The sequence below is a fragment of the Narcine bancroftii genome, chromosome 3 (assembly GCF_036971445.1).
Source record: "Narcine bancroftii isolate sNarBan1 chromosome 3, sNarBan1.hap1, whole genome shotgun sequence".
Taxonomy (NCBI): Eukaryota; Metazoa; Chordata; class Chondrichthyes; order Torpediniformes; family Narcinidae; genus Narcine; species Narcine bancroftii.
In genome coordinates this window covers 126,793,991-126,805,705 of record NC_091471.1, presented here as the reverse complement: position 1 = coordinate 126,805,705, position 11,715 = coordinate 126,793,991, and the positions used below count along the sequence as shown (strand labels likewise).

The 11,715-nt window shown below is 42.8% G+C and overlaps 1 long non-coding RNA gene across 1 annotated transcript; it reads left to right on the top strand.

Moving 5' to 3' along the window:
• On the top strand, positions 1-8,707 carry LOC138757547 (uncharacterized). The gene is made up of 3 exons (XR_011353669.1): positions 1-314; positions 5,253-5,342; positions 6,594-8,707. It is a non-coding gene; the product is annotated as an uncharacterized lncRNA (long non-coding RNA).
• Positions 8,708-11,715: the final 3,008 nt, after the last annotated feature.

Sequence of the window (11,715 nt, the reverse complement as noted above, 5' to 3'; positions counted from 1 at the left end):
TGTCGTCAGCCTGCTAATCGCCTCCACCTCCTCTGTTTACGTTGCAGGGTCTCACCGTGGACTCTGGTTTTGGGGCCTGGCCGGTGTCAGGGGAAGCCAAGGCCGCTTCCCAGCGCCCGGAACCGGAGGCCTTGGGCCTGACCTTGCCAGGACCGTTGCCCACTCCTCCTCCCTGCCGCAGGCCGATCCGCGACTCACAGTGACGGGGCCGCTGATCCGCTGAGATTCCACCCTGCAGCGAGAGCCGATGCCCCCGCACTGTCGTTGTCCAACCCGATCGCCCGCAAACCCCGACCTCCCGCACACAGGCCTGAGTAAGTGTTATGAACTTTAATCTCAGGATAAAACGATCTTCCAATAGTTTCATGTCACAGTGATAAATATATTCCTGGTTAAAAATGGTCCTGCACCTGGATACAAGCTCATTAGGCATAAAACTTGAAAAGTGTGTAAATCAAAGGATATCTGTACCAATGGAAAAAGGGCATGGCAAATAACCCTGCTAGAGTTCATGCCCACAATCAGTCACCCATATGATTGTTTCAGGAATCATGTTATTCTCCCACATTCTCAATAGCCCTCAAATTTTACTATTCGACAGCACACTAGCAACATTTGACAAATCCTCTATAGAGAAATATTATTTATTGAATATTTTATTTCTCATTTGTTAATGCTTCTGGAAAGAGTTTATCCAAAACTATTATTAAACATTTATTTTAATAAGAAAAAGTTTAACATTACATATGTTGAAAGAAGAGAAAACATGCAGATGTTGTTGAAAATTTTCAATAAATATTTAGTTCGGCCCTCGACTTAGTCCAAGTTTTGAATTTTGGCCCTCCGTGAATTTGAGTTTGAGACCCCTGACGTAGAGGATGCCACAACAGGAATATTGGATACAGGAGATGACCCTGCAGATTCACGTGGAATTACTTTTTTGGACCCTGAAATATAGTGAGGGAGAAGGTGTGGACGCAAGTGTTACATTTCTTGCAGTCACAGATAGGTACCAGTGGAGCAATTAGTGGGATGGGATGAGTTGGCAAGAGAGGCTCAGAGAGAGTGGTTCCTGTGGAAAGTGGAGAGGGAAGGAGAGGGGAAGATGTGTCTGGTGTTGGGATCAAGTTGTAGGTGGTGGAAATTTGGGAGGATAATATGTTGGATGCAGAGACTAGTGGGGTAGTAGGTGAGAACGTGGCGAATCCCGTCCTCATTATAACTCAAAGCAGATGGGGCCAGGGCAGATACGTGGGAAATAGAGGAGTTGATGGCAGTAGAGGGGAAAACCTGTTTTTTGAAGAAGAAGGATATCTCAGATGTTCTGTAATGGATGACCTCACCCTGGAGCAGATTTGACAGACAGAGTAATTGAGAGAAAGGAATAGAATTCTTACAGGGGACAGGGTGTGAAGAGGTGTCATCGAGCTAAATACTCAAGTGAATTTGAGATTGGGGTTAAAGTTAGCAGCAAACTCGATAAAGTTGATGAGCTCATCATGGGTGTAGACAAGATTCAAGATTCAATTTATTGTCATGTAATAAAAACAGTGTCATATTACACCAAATTTTCTTTTTGCAGCTGTAAGGCAGACAGATTCACCATTGGCAGAAATTGCCTGAAGCTCCTCTTATAGTTAGAGTAAGATAAGCAAAAGAGAGTTCCCCCCAGAGTCACCGAGTATCCATGGATTTGCCTCCAGTCATAGATGTAGAGGAGGAGTCTTGCGTGTATAATTTTGTAGCATGAGTCACTCCACGAGCTAACAAAAAGCAGACATATCTGGGACCCAAGCTCATCCCTCTGTCTTGAAGAAAGCAGGATGAGCCAAAGGAGAAATAAGTGAAGGGCTTTAAGATCTATGAGTATGAGATTGGAGGTATATAGAGATTGGATGTTCATTGTGGAATTGAGGAGATCGAGTGTAGGGAACTGCAAGTTACTTAAGTGATGGAAGGCATGTGAGGTATCACAGATGTATATAGGAAGGCAATGGACTGGGGAGGATATAAAGCAGTTGAGGTAAGATAATACCTGTTCAGTGGGGCGGGAACATGTGGAAACAATGGTTTTACCAGGACAATTGGGTTTGTGGAGCTTGGGTAGGAGATAGAACTGGACATTGTAGTTGGGAAACAATGAGTTCAAAAGCTGTAGGAGGGAGATGACTGAAAGAGATGAGATCAAAGATGGTGCAGGAGATGGTGACTTAATGTTTTGTGGTAGGGACCTGTTTGAGGGGTAAGAAGGGATGTCCGAGAATTGTTGTCTAGCCTTGGTAAGGTTGTCACCCTTGTCTGTGGGTTATTTAGTAAGTTTGCGATCAAAGTGGAGGGCAGTGTATTCTGAGCAGGTAATAAGATTAGAATAAGTGAGAGGAATGGTGAAGTCAAGAAGGCTGATATCTCAGTGGCAGTGGAAAATAAAATAATCCAGAGTGGGTCAAAGACCAGAATGGGGTTCAAGAGGAGGAAGAAGGCTTAAGGAGGAGAAAGGGTCTTCAGTAGGGCGGTTGGAGAATCCTAGTTGAAGAAGTAGGTACAGAAACGGAGACAACAGTGGAAGAGTTCAGCATCATGGTTTGTGCAGAACTCATTGAGATGAGGGTGAAGGTGAGGCCAATCCAGGTCGGAGACTAAACCATTTAAGTCTGAGAAATTTCTTAACTTTAAGTGTGTTGAATCTGCAATTTTTATTTCCTGACTTGAAAGTGAGAGATCTACAAATTGGACCATGTCAACAGAACCTTTTGTGTGTTAGTTTTCCGAGCAATAAGTGTAGCAAAATGATTCGGGAGTGGAGAAGGATGCTCCTTGACACTCATCCACTGAGATCAAATTGCAAAATAATTCACTAGGATCTTGGGTCCTATAACTTCTGTTTGTCCTTTTATTCCTGATTCCTAGACCTGATTGAATGTCAGATTTCTGAATCACCACCTTGGGTATCTTGATTTTTCAGTTGAAACTCCCTCACCTGGCTTCATGGGAGGAGATATCTTTCTTGATAACTTTTAAACATATCAAATTAAACAGGGAGAAAGCAGGGTCCATAAGAATAACAGTTCAATGCATGTCTGTTCAACGAGATCTCAACTTTCAACAAAGTCATAGCAGGGTATCTAATTTGGTACATCGCATTTAAAGTAGGACTAGATTATTCAAGAGCTGTTTGTGGACTGCCATTGAAACTTTTTATAGACATAAATGTAGCTGGGAGGGTTTAATTCAATCTGTAGAGAATCTGGTGGCCTGATGTCAGGATAACAATCTCTCCCTCAATGTCAGCAAAACTAAGTAGCTTGTCATTTACTCGGAAATAAACATGAGCACGTATCCCTGTATATTTCAACATTGGAGGTGGTGAAAAGATTCAGGTTATTAGGAGTACGTAATCACCAAAAATATGTTCTGGTCCCATCACGATACGACCAAGAATGTGCACGAAAGGCTCTACTTCCTCAGAAAACTGAGAAAAGGGCGTCCCTGAGCTATCTTACCAACTTTTACAGTAGCACCATAGAAAGTATCCAGTCCAGATGTATCACAGCCTGGTAGAGCTACTGCTGTGCCAAGACTGCAAAAACCTCCAATGTGTAAATGCAGCTCAGAAAACAACTTCCTTTACATCATCTCGGTCCAAACTTCCTGATATGGGTCGTGGACATTTTGACACTCACAGTTTGGCACCCACAATTTGGCGCTGGATATTTTGGCGCCCACAGTTTGGCAGTGGACATTTTGACATTGGACATTTTTGTGCTGGACATTTTGGTCCGCTGCCCTATTTGCTGTTTGCTGGCTGATTCTGTCCCACCGGCAGCCCTGTGACAGCCACACAAGCTGCCCTGTGATCGCCCCACTCACTGGCTGCCCTGTGGCAACTCCACTGACCACATGCTAACAGCCTGGCTGGCTGCCCTGCGACTGCGCCACCGGCAGCCCTGCCAACTGCATACTGACAGCCCCACCAGCTTCCCTGTGGCAGCCCCACAGGCTGCCCTGTGATAGCCCCACTGGCTGCACGGTGACAGCTCCACTGGCCACTTTTACTGGGGGACACAGTTTCCTGGGGGGAGGGAGTTTCTGCAATGCAGGATGTTCAGGAAACGGTTTTTGAAGTGTCAAAGATTCAGACAGTGGTTCCTGAAATACCGGGGGTTCAGGCAGTGCTGGAACGCCATGGGGAGCTCGGCCAGCACAAACATGAACCTAAGTATAATAATAAATCCCAAAATATTTGCCCGATAGGGTTAGATTATTTGTATTTGTATAAAATGATTATTTAATAAGTATAAAAATAAATCGCAAAATATTTCTAAAATGCTATAATGCCAGGGATTGCTGGGCCAGCACCAAACTCTGGGCACTAAAATGTCCAAAGGGCTACAAAAGTCTTATTTTCCTCCAAATTGTCCATCACCAAAATGTCCACCCCAAAATGTGAGTGCCAAAATATTCACCACCAAAATGCGAGTGCCAAAATGTTCATCATCAAAATGTGGGTGCCAAAATGTCCAATTCTATCCTAATTTACCTCTCAGGAAATATGCTTGCATAGTAAAGGACTCATCCAACTCTTCTCCTTTCTTCCATCAGGCAGGAGATACATGGGTTGGGAGATATGCACTTTCGGATTCATGACAGTCCTTTCTGCTTTTATCTTAAAACTCTTAAATGGAACTCACATCGGCAGAAGTTGCATCTTTTTTATTGTACTCGTCTCCATATCCTGCATTACTTGATTTATGTTATTACTTTTTGTTGTTTTATTTATTTGTTTTCTTTTGTTATTATCGCAAATGATTTGGCTGCCTGGATAGCACACAAAACAAAGCTTTTTAAGTATATTGGTACGTGACAAAACAAGTCAATTCAATTAAAAGGCTAAGAAAGAGACACACAGGAGACTGCAGACACTGGAATCTGAAGCTAAACACAATCTGCTGGTGGAATTGATGCTGCCTGAACCACTAAGTTCCTCCAGCAGATTGATTGTAGCAAAAGCCTAAGAATGCTATTCACAACTGCTATAGATATAGATATATATATATATATATATATATATATCATTACAGCATACTTTGATGTGGGCCTACAGACCAATGCCACTTTAGTCAAAGACGTGCTCCAAGCATTTGCTCATAGCTAAACTGTGTCTGGTAATCCTGTAAGAAGCTTCCTTATCAACAAAAACCTCTCAAGAGAAGGTTTAAAAGCTACCCTCCAATCCTAATCTTATTCTCTTTCAGAATTACAGAATGCCATGCTGGAATCCATGAAGCTATAAAAGAAACAATTACAAGCTACATTTCTGTGCAAGTGAAAAGTACGGTAATGAGGTGAAGACGTATCGTTATTTAACACTACATTGAGAATAAGGATTATATTATTTCTATATTCGAACCACTTGAAACATCAAAGAATTATTGAATTATTTCAATTAATTTCTCTGGATTCCAAAATCCATTCACCACTTCCAGTAATAAATTCCTTTTTCAGGTCAACTTAGATAGTAGATTTAAGCATTTTTTTAAACTCTCCCCTTTGGAAACAACATGTACAGCCCTTCAATTAAACTAACAGCACCAATGGATGCTCTTTGTCCAACTGTGGAAAAGTGGATCTTTGAAGGATTTTTTTTTCCTGTGACTGTCAGCAGGGCTGGCGCTACCATTAGGCTCTCTAGGCAGCCGCCTAGGATGCAGACCTCAAAGAGGCGCTGTCAGGGTGGCCAGATGCAAGGTTTGTACCGGGGGGACATTGGTGGAAATTCCCCCCCATGAGGTATTGTGACCTCCCCACCTGTTCGAGGACATTGCCCCCCAAATGAGGTATTGTGACCCACAGCTTAACGTTATTAGCATCACAGTGGGATCAATGGCCATCTTTGTTACCCATAATCCCCCATGCACCTGGAACTGCTCTGCCAGTGCCAATGCCAGGGAAACAAACATGCCTGGAACCTGCAATGCATCACAGCAAGATTGACATACAAAGCAGCTCCTAGCTGCTGCCTCACGCATTTGTTTTAAATTCTAATTGTAACTGTAACTGTACAATTAAGTTGAGGAAAGCTTGGTGTACACTAAGAGGTCTTGTCTCTCTGCAAGACAAACCTGGAAGGCTAGACTGGAGCTCTGGACTGCTTTATATACAAGGTCACCAGGATGACCTCTGGTGACCTAGTGGTGTAATTACATATCACCACATTCAACCCCCCCTTAAAAAATTGTTATCTTAACCCCCCCCCATCGTCCTCCTTCCCTTGTTTGTAAGTTGATAAGTCCAAAATTTGTCGTGGCTTCTGTTGCCTTCTGGACCTCCTCGTATAGGGGTGGGGAGTGCGGTCTGCCTTTCGGCCTTTCTTGGAGAAGGTGTGGGAGTGGGAAGTACTGGTTGGTCATATGGCCGTGTGGGCTGGTGATCCTCTTGTATGGGATTAGGTCCTGCCATCAAGTCTAGGGTGGTGATATTTTGTGGGGAGTGCGTACCTAGGGTCCTGATTTCCGGGGTGGGTGGTATAGTCCTCAGGGGTGACTCAATGGACGACTGTTCTAGTGACTGCTGCTGTGCTCCTTGTTGATCTGTAGACATCTGTGTTTCCTCCGTGTTGTTCACACACCCGGCTGACGCGAGATCCCTGGTGACCACTGAGTCTTCTCTTCCATCTGGGAACGTGACGAAGGCGTACTGCTGGTTCGCGTGCCTCAACTCCACTTGATCCACCAGCGGGTCCGCTTTGTGGGGTCTGCAGTGCTTCCGGAGGAAAACAGGTCCTTGTGTCATCATCCATTTAGGCAGCACTGTGCCCGTCGTGGCTTTCCTTGTGAAAGAAAAGATACGTTCATGTGGGGTCGTGTTAGTGGCAGTACACAACAAAGAAAGTATAGTTTTTAGGGCTTCTGGCAATACACTAGCGTCTCTTAGAAAACAAAACACTGGACTTACAGACTGCTTATAACCAAGCTACTGCGTCAGACATAACTCAACACAATAATGATGCATACGCTACCCCAACATCCTATATAGCTACAGTAGTGAACCCCGAACCATCACAGGTATTGCAGGTATGTGAGAAGGGTTTTTTAGCAGGGCTGCCTGATAACCTTCTGTTTGCTCTTAAGAAGCCAGCTGTAGCTGCTACCTACAATGCAAAACAGAAATGTTTCTTCTCTGGTTTCTCTTACCATTCACAGGATAACTGTCCAGCATGTGGGTGCTACTTGCAATAAATGTGCCAATAAGGGACATTATGCCCGGGTGTGCAAATCCAAGGCCTCATCAAGCTCATCGGCAACAGTGGTCAATTCTCAGGTACACTTAGTATGGACTCACTGAAGCCGCAACTTTTGTGACTGTGAATGGTAAAAGGTTAAGTGCTCTGTTGGATTCATGCAGCACTGATAGCTACATTAGCAAGAAGGTCACTTTGGAACTAAAACTACACATTATTCCATCCAATAAAGACATTATGCTCAGAAAACATTAAACACTAGTTCCCAAGGATATGTTGCTGTTGACCTAAATCTTTGGACTTAATAGCTAGTCATATGCTACCACACATCTTGGTGTATTGAAGGACCTATGTTCTGACTAATACTTGGCCAGGATTTCCAGCGTTAGCATCTGAGTGTGAAATTTGAATATGGAGGACCCTTGACTGAGATAACTGTGAATGGTGATGATCATATCTGTGCACTGACAGGAGCAAAAATAGAAGAGCCATCCCTTTTTCAAAACTTATCATCAAGCTGTAAACCAATTGCTACTAAATCAAGATGCTTTAACAAAGATGATCAGGACTTCATTGCAGAGGAAATTCGCTAATTACTTCAGAAGTCATAATTGAGACATGAATATCACCATGGTGAAGGATCCTACCCACCAACACAAGAAGTGAATGTGTGGATTTTTCACAATCAATCAATATACGGAATTGGATGCTTACCCCTTTCCAAGAATTGACGAAATGGTGAACAAACTTGCAAAATATGGTGTGTTCTCTACCTTTGACCACCAAGTGTTATTGAAAGAGTCAGGTAAGAAGTATATAGCTTTTCAAGCCAATATCAATTTTGTAGGAATCCATTTGGAGTCACAAATGTGGTAGCCGTCTTCCAGCGAGCCATGGACATTAATTAGAGAAGAATAACTGCAAGGTGTCTTCCCTTACTTTGATAATATCAGTATTGCTGGACATACACAAGAGGGACATGATCAAAATGTAAAGAAATTCCTAAAGACCATCAGAGGCACCTAACACTGAACAATTCAAAGACTGTGAGGTCCATTAATGTCCTTGGATCCTGTGTGGGGAAGGGTCTCATTGAGCCAGATCCTGAGAGACTTCGCCCACTACAAGAGCTTCCTCCACCAGAACATTTGTGATCCTTACAAAGGGGGCTCAGGGTGTTTGCTCATTAAAGCCAAATGGATTCATGGGTTTTCAAACAAAATTCAACCAATGGTAAATACAGAGAAGTCTCCAATGGAGGAAAAAGCCCTGAACGCCTTAACTTTTCCAAGTTATGGAAATATTCAATTGCGGTAAATATCTGCTTATAATTTTAAATCTATGTTTTATAATTGACTCAATTATCAGTGAATTTTTTTTTTGTATAAGGGCATTTCTTACCCATACACATTTCGAGAAAAAGTTTAACATCTATTTCTCCTCTTCATGGAAATAAAATTATAAACTCTTTTTTTATACTTTCAAAGGCCTTTACATTTTTTCCTGATGTGTGCTTTATTGAATTGTTTGCAAATGCCCACCTGATGGCTCACCAGAGATTTATAAAGTTGTAAAATTGGCCCAGATTTTGCCAGATCTTGTCAACAATTCTGTATGGAAAAGGTAGCATTTGGCAAGTTTGAGACATTACTGGTTGACTAACTAAATTCTGCTGGACATTTGTCCACTGGATTCTACTACTTACCATAGCGTCCACTGATGAACAGGAAATTGCTACAATTTCCCTCCATTCATGCTCAGTAATCTGTTCTTTAGTTCCATGCATAGGATTCCCAAGCACATTTGTCTTAATGGGAACTGTAAACCTGTGAGGAAGAAAGGTTAGAATGAGGGAAGTTACAATATTTTATCTTAATTACACTTTGCTTAATTGCTTAATTTGTTTATCTGGAACATTGTGGATGGCCACGTGACTTTCCTATCTGAAACTTATTTGGAGGTTGCATCACTTGGTTGGAATATAAAATCCCCAGGTGGTCTAATGACCGACAGGTGTTCAGCCATTTGGCAGTGTGGCTAGCAAGCTATGCCATACCGGCCGATTGATAGGCTGGACTCCACAGAGAAAAGATAGGGCGCCATGTGGCATCCCTCCTTGAGAAATTGGGATTTCCAAAGACTGAGGGGAGTCATGGAGGGGCCTTTTGGCTTATATCGCTCCTGAGACACCAACACAAAATTGCAGGAGAATTAGCCAACAAGATGCACAGAAAGGTATGGAGATTGAATCCCTGCAGCATTGCTGTTGTGCACTACAGGAGGCAGTGCATACTGACCAAGTGCGAGTGACCAACCTAGAAATGAAAGTCATGGAGGCAGCTTCCAAGCTAATTGAAATGCAGTAGCTGGAAGCAGCTCACTGGTCTGGCTGGCAGCTTGACTCAGGCAAAGTCTAAACCATTGTCCAGTGGGGGGAGGGGATCAACACCTGGTTGGGGGGGTGGGTATCTGTGGATGGATAGTGATGACCATGAGGAATCTGAGTCCTGTAACACACATCCTCCCCATTGTGTACCTAAGCCTTTTCACGTCCAACCAGTGACCACACAGTCCCAGGCCTGCCATGTGGGCACCCCGATGACCCTTCAAAACTGAGAGGTATCTGAAAATGGGGGGTCCTTGGATGGGCACGTATGTGGTCACTGTGAGATAATGGAGACCCAGGACTACTCTGCAAATGAGCTAACCAGACTAGAGGACCAATACCACTTGTGGCTAGGCGAACCCCAAGACTTGCCACTGCCATAGCTGTGGGAAGAGGGGGCCCCCCAATGTCTGCCTCTCTCACTGGGAAGCGAGCTCCCTGGGTGGTCTGTCAGAACAACAGATGATTGTCACACCTTGAGGCTGCTGCCAGAAGGGATCATTGATGGCGTTACCCTATGGGAATGGGTGGTATCAGGTACCCTGCCCTTCTATAATGTGGCCTACACAGTCAGCCTCAGTGGCATATCATTGGCTTAGGGACATGATTGTTAGGGAGTGGATACTGATCATGAATATCTATGGGTGCACCCATGAGGTCCACTTCCCAGGGAACACAAAAGTAACTGGTGCTTTGGCAGGCAATTTAGTCACCAGCGCATGGCCTGTCTTTGGAGGGGTGGTCTTGTACCTCAAGGGACTGGTGTCTAGGAAAATTGTCCAGGAAGCTATTTCCCTCCTGGAAGGATTGGAGTACAAGGAGCAGGGAACACCTGCTCAAGTTTGCAGGGCTGAGGCAAAGTTCAACAACGTCTCTCTGCCAAATCTGTAGAGAGATAGCAGACAGTTACAGGAAACATAAGGTTGTGATAGTAAAAGGGCTGGATTGGCTTGGAGTCAGTCAAATGTGTTCAAGAAAGTTTTCTAAATCAATATAAACCAACTAGAGAGAGAGCAATACTGGACCTCCCATTAGAGAATGAGACAGGACAAGGAACATAAGAAAGTTTAGGGGAATATTTTGGGTTCAGTGATCATAATGCCATAGTTTCAAGTTAATTATGGAGAAAGATAGGTCTGGGCCTTGGGTTGAGATTCTAAATTGGAGAAAGACCAATTTTGAAGAAATGAGCAAGGATTTGGAATGCGTGTATTAGGATCACGCATTTTCTGGCAAGGATGTGTGAGGCAAGTGGAAGAACTTCAAAGGTGAAAGTTTAAGAGTACAGAGTTTGTATGTTCCTCGCAGGATTAAAAGCAAAGTTGACAGGCATAGGGAACTTTAGTTTTCAAGGGATATTGGGGATCTGGTTCAGAAGAAGAGAGAGGTGTATAACAGGTATAGGCAACATGGAGTAAATTAGGTTCTTGAGGAGTGTAGCGACTATTTTCAATTGTAGTCACTTGGACGATCAGAAAAGTTGTCTACAACTCATTCAAACAAATTTGTATTAAAGTTGAGTTGAGTTTCCCAAAGTTTATTAAACAATATTAAACATTGTTAATGTCATTATCAGTTGCTATGCATTGTAACAACAAGCCATTAAAACATTATTAGATGGTCAATAGAAATTGTCAGAACCTCTTCCGATCTGTCCATTTCACAGAACATAAGAACAAAAAAAAGAATGTAATCTCTCTCACATGGCTGAGAATCAAACTGTAACCTTGGCTCTAAGATGTTGCTAAGAGGCACTCAAAAATATGTTAAACAAAATCCAGAAAGCCACATACAGAATTACTTGCAAATTTCCAATCCATTTTAATCCTTATAATACCAGCCCTAATTATATTTTAAAAAATAATAATTGCAATTACAAAGAAAAAAAATCAAACATAGAACATAATAGCATATTATTGAAATTTCAAAAGAAAATAAAAGTCAATTATCAAAGCTTTCTGACTCTTGGAAAAGACAAATTTTGGTAATTGGACTGTTCAGAAAGCCAGTTTTAGTGTTAATCCGAACTTGGCGTACAAATCCTCCTTTGTCCTGGATGGTTTCAACAATCTTCCCCATCAACCAGGAATTT